General features: G+C 39.3%; 1 pseudogene across 1 annotated transcript; it reads right to left on the bottom strand.

Annotated features, from left to right (window-relative positions):
• Positions 1-2,761: 2,761 nt before the first annotated feature.
• On the bottom strand, positions 2,762-3,349 carry LOC309802906 (xylosyl- and glucuronyltransferase LARGE1-like; annotated as a pseudogene). The gene has a single exon. The product of its transcript is annotated as a xylosyl- and glucuronyltransferase LARGE1-like (transcript).
• Between the last annotated feature and the right edge of the window lie 8,022 nt (positions 3,350-11,371).

Below are 11,371 nucleotides of genomic sequence, written 5' to 3'. Positions count from 1 at the left end.
GTTTCAATTTCAGTGCTTGTGATTGGTCTGTTTATATTTTCTATTTCTTCCTGGTTCAGTCTCAGGAGGTTGTGCTTTTCTAAGAATTTGTCCATTTCTTCCAGGGTGTCCATTTTATTGGCATATAGTTGCTTGTAGTAATCTCTCATGATCCTTTGTATTTCTGCAGTGTCAGTTGTTACTTCTCTGTTTTCATTTCTAATGCTATTGATTTTAGTCTTCTCCCTTTTTTTCTTGATGAGTCTGGCTAATGGTTTATCAATTTTGTTTATCTTCTTAAAGAACCAACGTTTACTTTTATTGATCTTTGCTATTGTTTCCTTCATTTCTTTTTCATTATTTCTGGTCTGATCTTTATGATTTCTTTCCTTCTCCTAACTTTGAGGGTTTTTTATTCTTCTTTTTCTATTTGCTTTAGGTGTAAGGTTATGTTGTTTATTTGAGATGTTTCTTGTATCTTGAGGTAGGATTGTATTGCTATAACTTCCCTCTTAGAACTCTTTTGCTGCATCCCATAGGTTTTGTGTCCTCGTGTTTTCATCATCATTTGTTTCTAGGTATTTGATTTTCTCTTTGATTTCTTCAGTGATATCTTGGTTATTTAGTAGTGTATTGTTTAGCCTCCATGTGTTTGTATTTTTTTACAGATTTTTTCCTGTAATTGATATCTATTCTCATAGCATTGTGGTCAGAAAAGATACTTGATATGATTTCAATATTCTTAAATTTACCAAGGCTTGATTTGTGACCCAACATATGATCTATCCTGGAGAATGTTCCATGAGCACTTGAGAAGAAAATGTATTCTGTTGTTTTTGGATGGAATGTCCTATAAATATCAATTAAGTCCATCTTGTTTAATGTATCATTTAAAGCTTGTGCTTCCTTGTTTGTTTTCATTTTGGATGATCTGTCCATTGTTGAAAGTGGGGTGTTAAAGTCCCCTACTATGATTGTGTTACTGTTGATTTTCCCTTTTATGGCTGTTAGCATTTGCCTTATGTATTGAGGTGTTCCGATGTTGGGTGCATAAATATTTACAATTGTTACATCTTCTTATTGGATTGATCCCTTGATCATTATGTAGTGTCTCTTTGTCTCTTGTAATAGTCTTTATTTTAAAGTCTATTTTGTCTGATATGAGAATTGCTACTCTAGCTTTCTTTTGATTTCCATTTGCATGGAATATCATTTTCCATCCCCTCACTTTCAGTCTGTATGTGTCCCTACGTCTGAAGTGGGTCTCTTGTAGACAGCATATATATGGGTCTTGTTTTTGTATCCATTCAGCTAGTCTGTGTCTTTTGGTTAGAGCATTTAATCCATTTACATTTAAGGTGGTTATCGATATGTATGTTCCTGTTACCATTTTCTTAATTGTTTTGGGATTGTTATTGTAGTTCTTTTCCTTCTCTTGTGTTTCCTGCCTAGAGAAATTCCTTTAGCATTTGTTGTAAATCTGGTTTGGTGGTGTGAATTCTCTTAGCTTTTGCTTGTCTGTAAAGGTTTTAATTTCTCCATCAGATCTTAATGAGATCCTTGTTGGGTAGAGTAATCTTGGTTGTAGGTTTTTCCCTTTCATCACTTTAAATATGTCCTGCCACTCTCTTCTGGCTTGCAGAGTTTCTGCTGAAAGATTAGCTGTTAACCTTATGGGGATTCCCTTGTGTGTTATTTGTTGTTTTTCCCTTGCTTCTTTTAATATTTTTTCTTTGTATTTAATTTTTGATAGTTTGATTAATATGTGTCTTGGCATGTTTCTCCTTAGATTTACCCTGTATGGGACTCTTTGCACTTCCTGGACTTGATTGACTATTTCCTTTCCCATATTAGGGAAGTTTTCAAGTATAATCTCTTCAAATATTTTCTCAGTCCCTTTCCTTTTCTCTTCTGCTTTCGGACCCCTATGATCCAAATGTTGGTGCATTTAATGTCATCCCAGAGGTGTCTGAGACTGTCCTCAATTCTTTTCATTCTTTTTTTCTTTATTCTGCTCTGTGGTAGTTATTTCCACTATTTTATCTTCCAGGTCAGTTATGCGTTCTTCTGCCTCAGTTATTCTGCTATTGATTCCTTCTAGAGAATTTTTAATTTCATTTATTGTGTTGTTCACTGTTGTTTGTTTGCTCTTTAGTTTTTCTAGGTCCTTGTTAAACGTTTTTTTAATTTTCCATTCTATTTCCAAGATTTTGGATCATCTTTACTATTATTACTCTGAATTCTTTTTCAGGTAGACTGCCTATTTCCTCTTCATTTGTTGTGTCTGGTGGGTTTTTACCTTTTTCCTTCATCTGCTCTGTGTTTCTCTATCTTCTCATTTTGCTTAACTTACTGTGTTTGGGGTCTCCTTTTCGCAGGCTGCAGGCTTGTAGTTCCCATTGTTTGTGGTGTCTGCCTCCAGGGGCTAAGGTTGGTTCAGTGGGTTGTGTAGGCTTTCTGATGGAGGGAACTGGTTCTTGTGTTCTGGTGGATGAGACTTGATCTTGTCTTTCTGGTGGGCAGGACCACATCTATTGGTTTGTTTTGGGTTGTTTGTGACCTTATTATGATTTTAGGCAGCCTCTCTGCTAATGGGTGCGTTTGTGTTCCTGTCTTGCTGGTTGTTTGGCATAGGGTGTCCAGCACTGTGGTTTTTTGGTCCTTGAGTGGAGCTGGGTCTTAGCGTTGAGATGGAGATGTCTGGGAGAGCTTTCGCCATTTGATATTACATGGAGCCGGGAGGTCGCTGGTGGACCAATGTCCTGAACTCACCTCTTCCACCTCAGAGGCACAGGCCTGACACCCAACCAGAGCACCAAGACCCTGTGAGGCTCACAGCTTTGAACTGGTGCAACACAGCCCAGAGCTCTGTGATATCGGTTACAGAGGTGATGTCTGTGTCAAGGACGATGACCCTCTCCAGGTTGGCAGGAAGAGTCTTGGTGAGGAAAAGCTTCATCAGACCATTAATCCCAGAGAGATGTTTTTTGGGGATTCAGGAAACTTCAGACTTGAGCTCATCTGCATTGTAGAAGTATACTCGCACAGCAGGTACCATCCAGGTCTGGAAGAGCGTCGCCAGGATCTGCTCAGCGATGGAGTCAGCGATGAGGTGGAAATGCAGGGGGTTCTGCCTGTGAAATAGGACAGTCTTCAACAAGGTGACAGTATCCAGGCTGACGTTGTATCTGGCACAGACAGTAGCAACGTGGATTGTCTCGCACTTCTCCGCGACCGGCTGCTGCCCACACTCGGGGCTGTTGCCTGCCACAGTGCCGGCTCAGAGGTTCTCGCTGTTGCCAGTGCCCTCCTTTTTGATTCTCAAATTCTGCTGGCTTAACTGAAGATTAACACCATTCTGTTCTTTCATCTGTCGAGGGGTCAGCAATCTTTTACTGTAAAGGTCTAAAAAGTAAATATTTTAGTCTTTGTGGGCTATAAGGTCTCTGTGTATCAAACTGTTCAACTCTAGCATTGTAGTGGAAAGCAACCATAGACAGTATTAAAATAAATTGCTGTGACTGTATTTTAAGAAAAAATTTATGTCCAGAATTAGGAGGCAGGCTGGATTTGGCCCATGGGATGTATCCTTGATCTACAGCATCCCTGAGGAAATGACAATGGGATCAGTCATCCTGGTGTCACACACAACCTCCGGAGGAGATAGTTTTAAGCATGAAATCCTAAAAGGGTCATAGTGCCATGGGAAAAGCAGCTGTGTTTAGGGTCTCCTCTAAGAGTAGGCAACATCAAGGAGAGGGAGGTATGCCAGAGCCTTTAGGGGAAACTGAGCACTGGGAAGGAGCAGGGAATGTAGGAAACAAGGTGTAGTGCTGGCTCATGTTGGTTCAGAGTCAGGGTGGGTGGTTTGGAGAATAAACAGCACAGCCAGTAACAATGCCAGTGTGCTGGTGTGGGGCGATCATGTGGGTGGTAGCTTGAGTGAGATCTCAGAGATGTGTTCCAGAGACCTTGAGTGTGGTGCACTATGGGCAGGACAGAGCTGAGTGATTCTGGGACCATGGGCAGCAACCTGCTCTAACACAGTTTAGGGTACCACTGAGCTGACAAAGAGCCCTGGCGGGGAACAAACCTGGGAAGGTTTGTGTATGTGTCGGGTGGTGGGTGGGAGATGAGATTCTGTAGGGAGTTTTGAGCTATCAAACTGCTGATCTAACCATTGATGGGATACTTCGTGTACCCACAAGTGATGGGTAAGGGCACTGTATGAGGTCCTGGGGCACATGAAGATTGTATAAGTAGCTGATTTATTTTTCCTTACATGTGCTTCCCAACATTTACCTGCCCTGAAATGCCAGTTTGCTATTTTTTCTTTTCTTTTTAAAATTTGTGATTCAGAAGAGTTCTATGAAACACATCCTGCAGTACGTTCTGCAATACAGCAAAGGATTTCCATAATCAAAGTTTTTAAAACAAAGACATTTCCCTCTAAAAGAAGAACTCAATTCCTGGGTATAAGATACTGAATTATTTTAGCTTGTGGCTAATAGCCAAATCTTGAGTTCTTCTGTTAGAGGAAAGTGCTTTGTTTAAAGTAGTTGGGAGTGGATTGGCATGGAGTGGAAGGGGAAAAAGAAACAATCTCTTCTTATGGATCTCAATGCCTGTTTAAAAATTATGAGAAGTCTTAAGAGTAGAAATAGTAACAATAGTGAAAATTTGTTTAATTGTGTTTAATCTAGAATTTTCCAAATTTGTTTGGCCATGTATCTCTTTTCTAACACCCACTGACATATTCTGTAAAACCATTGTTCTAAGGAACAGTTTTTGCCTTTAAACCATTTCTCTAGTTGTGATCAAACCCTTCATTTAAAAGTAATCTTTAAAATAGACTTTATTATAGGTTTCTGCAAGTTACTGATATTTTTGAACCTCACTTCTAAGAAATTCAGACTAAATTAAAAGGGAACATGAGGATCATCTTGATAGAGCATTGACAGGGCTTGATAATTGCCTAGGTTTGGAGAATGGGGGAAGAACAGAATCAGGTGATGCTCAGGCTGCTGGCTCGAGCTCCTGTGCAGATGGTGGGGCATTTCCTGGAATGAGGAGGTTTGGAGAAGACACAGGTCAGGGGTGTATCATCAAGAATGAAGGAGAGGCGAGCTGGGTCAAGAGCTGAGAGGTCAAATTAAAATTTGAAAGAGAAACATTATTTAGCTCTGTGCTGAATGAGGCACTATGCTTAATGCTTTAATACATATAATTCTTATAAAAATCATGGGAAGAAGTTATTACTTTATAGATGAGAGAATAGGCTCAGAGAAATTATGTAACATACCCAAAGACAAACATCTAATTGCTGGTAGCAGGAATTCAAACAGAAGTCTTTATTCTCTGAGCTATCCTTCCTTCCAAAGCTCTATATTACAGTATCAGTGTTTGCATTTTCCTATGGCTGATCATCAAATCTTGACAATTCACATTGTAGAGGATTATAATTCTTCTTTTAAAAAATTATTTATTTATTTATGGCTGCGTTGGGTCTTTGTTGCTGTGCACAGGCTTTCTCTAGATGTGGCGAGTGGGGGCTACTCTTTGTTGAGGTGCACGGGCTTCTCACTGAGGTGGCTTCTCTTGTTGTGGAACATGGGCTCTAGATGGGCGAGCTTCAGTAGTTGTGGCACGTGGGCTCAGCAGTTGTGGCTCACTGGCTCGAGCAGGCTCAGTAGTTATAGTGCACAGGCTTAGTTGCTCCGCGGCATGTGGGATCTTCCCAGACCAGGGATTGAACCCATATCCCCCTCACCGGCAGGCAGATTCTTAACTACTGCACCACCAGGGAAGTCCCAAGGATTATAATTCTTAACTCTAATTTCTTAGTCTACTAATGTTGCATTTTGACCTTGTTATCCCTTGATGGAGGGTGGGAAGAGACAAGATATTTCCTATAAAGATTTTTGAAGGAAGACTGATGAAATTGTAACATTAAAAGGAGGCTATAAAATGTAACTGTAGGTGACTTCATTCTCTATTAACACAAAAAAATTATGGTATGTCATAGTTCATTCCGAAGTTTATTGCCACAAATATTGAATAAAGCATGTTATAACATTATATTGACATCCTACATCCATCAATAACTCAAGTACTAGAAAATTTTGCAGTGCTGCCAGTCAAGCTGTAATTCTTGGTATAATTCCCAATAAATGTTGAAAAACTGATAGAAGAAAGCAACATGATATAGTTGAATATTTGAGCAAAGAAGAGGTCTTTCATATAGTCACACTGTTCTAGAAGGTGTTTAAAATTTGGTTTAAAAAATGAGTCTGGGGCCTCCCTGGTGGCGCAGTGGTTGAGAGTCCGCCTGCCGATGCAGGGGATACGGGTTCGTGCCCCGGTCTGGGAGGATCCCATATGCCGCGGAGCGGCTGGGCCCGTGAGCCATGGCCGCTGGGCCTGCGCATCCGGAGCCTGTGCTCCGCAACGGGAGAGGCCACAACAGTGAGAGGCCCGCGTACCGCAAAAAGAAAAGAAAAAAAAAAAAAAAAATGAGTCTGGGGCTTCGCTGGTGGCGCAGTGGTTGAGAGTCCACCTGCCGATGCAGGGGACACGGGTTCGTGCCCCGGTCTGGGAAGATCCCACATGCCGCGGAGCGGCTAGGCCCGTGAGCCATGGCCGCTGAGCCTGCGCGTCCGGAGCCTGTGCTCTGCAACGGGAGAGGCCACAACAGTGAGAGGCCCGCGTACCGCAAAAAAAAAAAAAAAAAAAAAAAAAAAGAGTCTGACCTCTTTAGATGTTTTCCTTAGGATGTTCTAATAATTTGCAGTATAAATAGTTCTAGGTTGGCCAGGTTGACGAGTGTCAGGTGAAACTTCTCAGTTTTGTCATAGGTAGGCTGTGAAGTAAACTATTACCAGCTGGTTATTCCTGTGTGTGGAACACCATTTGCTTCCACCAGTTGTTCAGTTATTTCACAGATGATTATATTTGGCTGCTTAAGCACTGGATTTTTATAGAATCAATTAACTTAAGATTCTGCTACCCAGCAGGCTGAATACAAGAGTATCATTTTAGTTCAGTTTTTTTTTAAAATAACAAAAAACCTTTTGTGTAAATTTCAGGGAAGGAATTATGGAAAAAATGAAATCCTGGCTCTACAGCTGCTATGCTCGGATTAATTGTTTTAAAATAGCACAAACCGGCACATAGTGGAAGCTCAATAAATGCAGTGGTTGATGCTGCCGATGTTATGGAGAGCATTTAGCATTTTAGATGACTGTTTATCTTTCACCCTTCCCACAAAAAATATCTCCTTATTTGAGCCATGACACCCATGGCTCCCAGAGGCAACTGCTGTCTTTCTAGGGGAAGTGGTATAATGTAATGTTGGGAGCAAGACCTCTGGAGCTAGCCTCGGTTTGAATCCCAGCTCCTGCTAGAATAGCTGTGTGACTTTGGCAAGTTGCTTAACCTTTCTGTGTCTCAGTTTCCTCAGCTGTAAAATGAGGCTGCTGACAATAATAGTTCCTACCTTGTAGGGTTGTTACGAGGTTGTTATGCCTGGCACATAATAAATAAAGCCCTGGGAAACGTACAGTCACTATCCTGGCTTGGAATTTCTTTATCTCAGTTCATTGTCTGTACTTTCACTCTGCTTCTGGAACTCACTCTCATGGTCACACCTTGGATCCAGTCACCATTAGGAACTCATCTGCTTTTGGACAACTGCCTTTCTCTTTTTAGCTGTCCCACTTTCTAAGTTCCATCATTTATTATTTATTTATTTATTATTATTATTAAAATAATAATCCAAGCCTCTACTCCAGTATGTCAAAGGAACTAGGTATTAGATCTCTACGAAGTTTTTTCTTCTAGAAAAGTTTTTCCTCTATGATTGGTACAAAAACATAGAAATATTCAGTAATTAAATAAATTCTCGACTGGGTTAAGTGACGAGCAAATTTACTAACACTGGTAATTTACATGGAAATCAGAGAAATAGTGAACCTAACATTGCATTCCAGTAAGTTGTTTTTAGACAGAAATGATTAAATATGTAAATTCAAATTTAAATTATTCAAACTATAGTAGTTGCAGTATTAACTTAAAGAATTATTAAAAGTAACTGTTTTGCTAATTTGATAAACCATATATTAAATTTATGATAAATCAAAGCATTTCACATCTTTAATATGAGCCTCCTGAATTTTTAATAACACAACGAGGACTGGACTCTCCCCGGTGAATCTCTTTGTGAATACATTTTCCAAGGGGGAAATAAGTCCAGAAACAAGATTAATGCTATTCTGTCCATCATGCTTAATATTTTAGCACAACTGTTTGTTTTTTTTCTTTCTGTTTCTAAATTCAGAGCATAGGCTATTTTTGTTCCACTTAAACCTCAAACAGCTTTGGAAAAACCCCCAACTTTATATAATAATCCAAAATTGGAACTGTAGTGGCTAGTTGGTTGCCACAGATGCAAAGGTGGAGTGCATTCACCCATGTCTGCAGAGTAAAAGCTATGTTATATATCTAACATAGGAAATAAAAGACATTTCATATTCAACAATTTTTCTTTTTTGACACCATCAAAGGATTTGTTTTGTGTCTATCATAGATAAAGTCATAAGTCAATTAATGTTGCTTTATAATCAGCACATCAAAAGATTGATTTTGGGTACCATTTCATTAGGAGATCTTAGCGCTTCAAGAGGATATTAATATTAACTCTTAGCCTTGGGAATTAGAGTATGCACAAACATAAATGATCATTGTGCTAAGTTTAACAAAATTGTGGATGTACAAACTATCTGAGGGATGAAATTAGCTGTAGAGTTTTAGAGATGAATCAGTTAAACAAACCTCTAAGTTGATACCAGAAGTGTCAATATAAGCGAAGTACACTGATTTGCCTATTAAAGATGGACATCAGCTGTTGCAAAGACATTACACCTGACATTTCTACTTGTACTGTTAAGGCTGACCCATGTTCATCTGGAATACTCAGGTAATAGAGGCTACGCTTCTTTTTCACTGTCTGAAGACAGTGATTTTTGCTTTGTGTTTCCATACACAGAACCTATGGCTTTACAGATGAACATATCAAGTGATGGATTAGTGACAGCCTGGATCTTTGCTGAATTACCAGCCTGGGAGTTTCTTTTGGTTTGTAGATGGTTTTGTGCTAGCTTGTGGAATGCATTTTGTGCTACTGTAGACTTGAAATATTGAGTATATCTTTCTCAGCTTGCTTGTTGGCTAGGAGGAAGTAGACAAAATTGAACTTAACCAACAAAGGGATTAATTTCAAAGGTTATGGGAAGAAATTTATGTGTGGTATGTTTAGGTATAATAACAGGGAGGAGTTTAGAGGGAAAGTACAATTCATGGTTATGGAGGAACAGTTTCCCAAGGAAGAGGTATGCTTAAAGAAAATAAAAGGCTAAATTAATTGGGAACATAAAATTTTACAGGGTCTCTTAACTGTTGAATCAAGCCATGATATCTGAGATTTTCTTTTCTCAGCCACCTATGGCACACACAGCTGAAGAAAGCAATGTGGGAAAGTTCACACCAACATAGCAGGAAAAAATCATGTTCTTTGGGGTGACAAAATGTGAAAGAGTTCTTGGCTGGCTGTTTTGGTTTAACAGAATTTGGTGAAAGGAAGTTTGAGCTGCAAGGAAAATCTACTTTTCTTCTTGAAAGGCTGATTTTCCCTATGAGAAACCCTGAAGTGAAAATTTCTACTTTCACACTACCCTTTACAGAAATATTAATAAATGCCATTTAAGTATTAATTAAAATAGTACTTGCTCAATTTTATTTTATTACATATTGTAAGAAGAGTGGAGATAAAGCTCTCGCACTGTCTTTTTGGATCTGTTAATCTCTCTATTGGACATGTAAAAGTATACAAGCAAATTGGATTCTCTAGGAGCTGTTATATTCATTCATTCATTCATTCAGTATTTATTTATTGAACAGTAGGTACCGGGAATATCATGATGAGAGATAGTCTGTTTCCTTGGGAACCCACAGTCCAAAGGGGGAAGACAGACGTGTAAATAAATTGAAATATAATGTTGGGAGTTTTTCCTGAAGTATGTATAAGGCAATTGGGAAGGATTATCAGGGAATGATTCAGAATTACATTTTTAGGGGAGACTGAGGTATTGCCAGTCAAGCTAGACCTTCAAGGTCAAAGGATTTTGTTGGATGAAAATATGGGCTAGGCATTCTAGGCAGAGTAAAACCCTGGAAGCATAAAAAGGCAGATGGGTTAAATGCTGCGACAGGGTTCCTTTTCCTCTTGTTAGGGAATTGCTTCTTGAGGGATGTATAGTTTTAAAAACACCTTTAAATTCTGAAATGGGCTTGGTTATGGAAGAGAGCAGCAGGAGTTGTCTGGTCATGGGGACCCATGTGGGAGGGTAAATTTTCACTGGGGACAGCAAGTAGGCACATAACAAATATTTGTTGCTTTGATGTTGGTGAATTTTATTTGCCCAAGTAGAATGGAGGAAAACAGTGTAGAACGATGTCTGGGAAGTAAGGGTGAGGCATTGGGGGAGGGCTTGTGTCCTTAAAGGTTTGTGAAAGAGATTATCAGGACCACAGCTCTAAAAGAGAAGCAATTCAAATGCCAAACATCCTAGTGTTTACCAGCAGGAGATTTAGTTTGTACTGCAAGAGAGTGTGGACTTACCCCCAAAGCAAATACACAGTTGTGTGTGTTTTACTCTGCCGAAGGCTCTTGAAATCAATTTCTAACCCATAAAATAGAAGTTTCCCAAACCAAACCCACTATAAAATTTATCTCTGTAGAAAGGCCATAGCTGTTACAGGAGGGCAGGATGGTAGATCAGGAGGCTTTTCTGTTTAAATATTTAAATAGATTTCTATTTGAACAGCTAAATGAAACCAAACTCCCTTTCTTATCTCAATAATTAAAAAGAAAATTGCTGAGCTTTCGTTGCCAAGTGTTCATCCCATTTACCCCTTTCTTGAGCATTCTTAGGGTATTCAAGTGCCCTTGGTTTGGTTTCTTTTTGGAATAACTCAAGCAGTCTCTCAGCAAGCCATATTTCCAGAGCCCTGACTGCATTGGCTTCTTAATGAAGAACAGACTGGCTTAATGATTAATTGCTGCGTAAATGGGACTGAACCATTCCTCAAAGGGCCTGCTCCCCGAGAGGACAGCTCTGTGGGGCTCAGCACATTTCTTCCTGTAATTGACAGCTATATATCTGTTTCTCTTAGTGATGTTTGCATTGGAAGATGCCTCCTTAACTTGTACTAGGCAGGAGAGCTTTATTATTATTATTTAAAAATTTTTTATTGGAGTATAGTTGATTTACAATTTTGTGTTAGTTTCAGGTATACAGCGAAGTGAATCAGTTATGCATATACATATATCCACTCT

The sequence above is a fragment of the Mesoplodon mirus genome (assembly GCF_964341445.2).
Source record: "Mesoplodon mirus genome assembly, chromosome: 4".
In the NCBI taxonomy this organism is placed as follows: domain Eukaryota; kingdom Metazoa; phylum Chordata; class Mammalia; order Artiodactyla; family Ziphiidae; genus Mesoplodon; species Mesoplodon mirus.
Note: the sequence above shows the minus strand (reverse complement) of the source record. Positions and strands in the feature narration are given on the sequence as shown.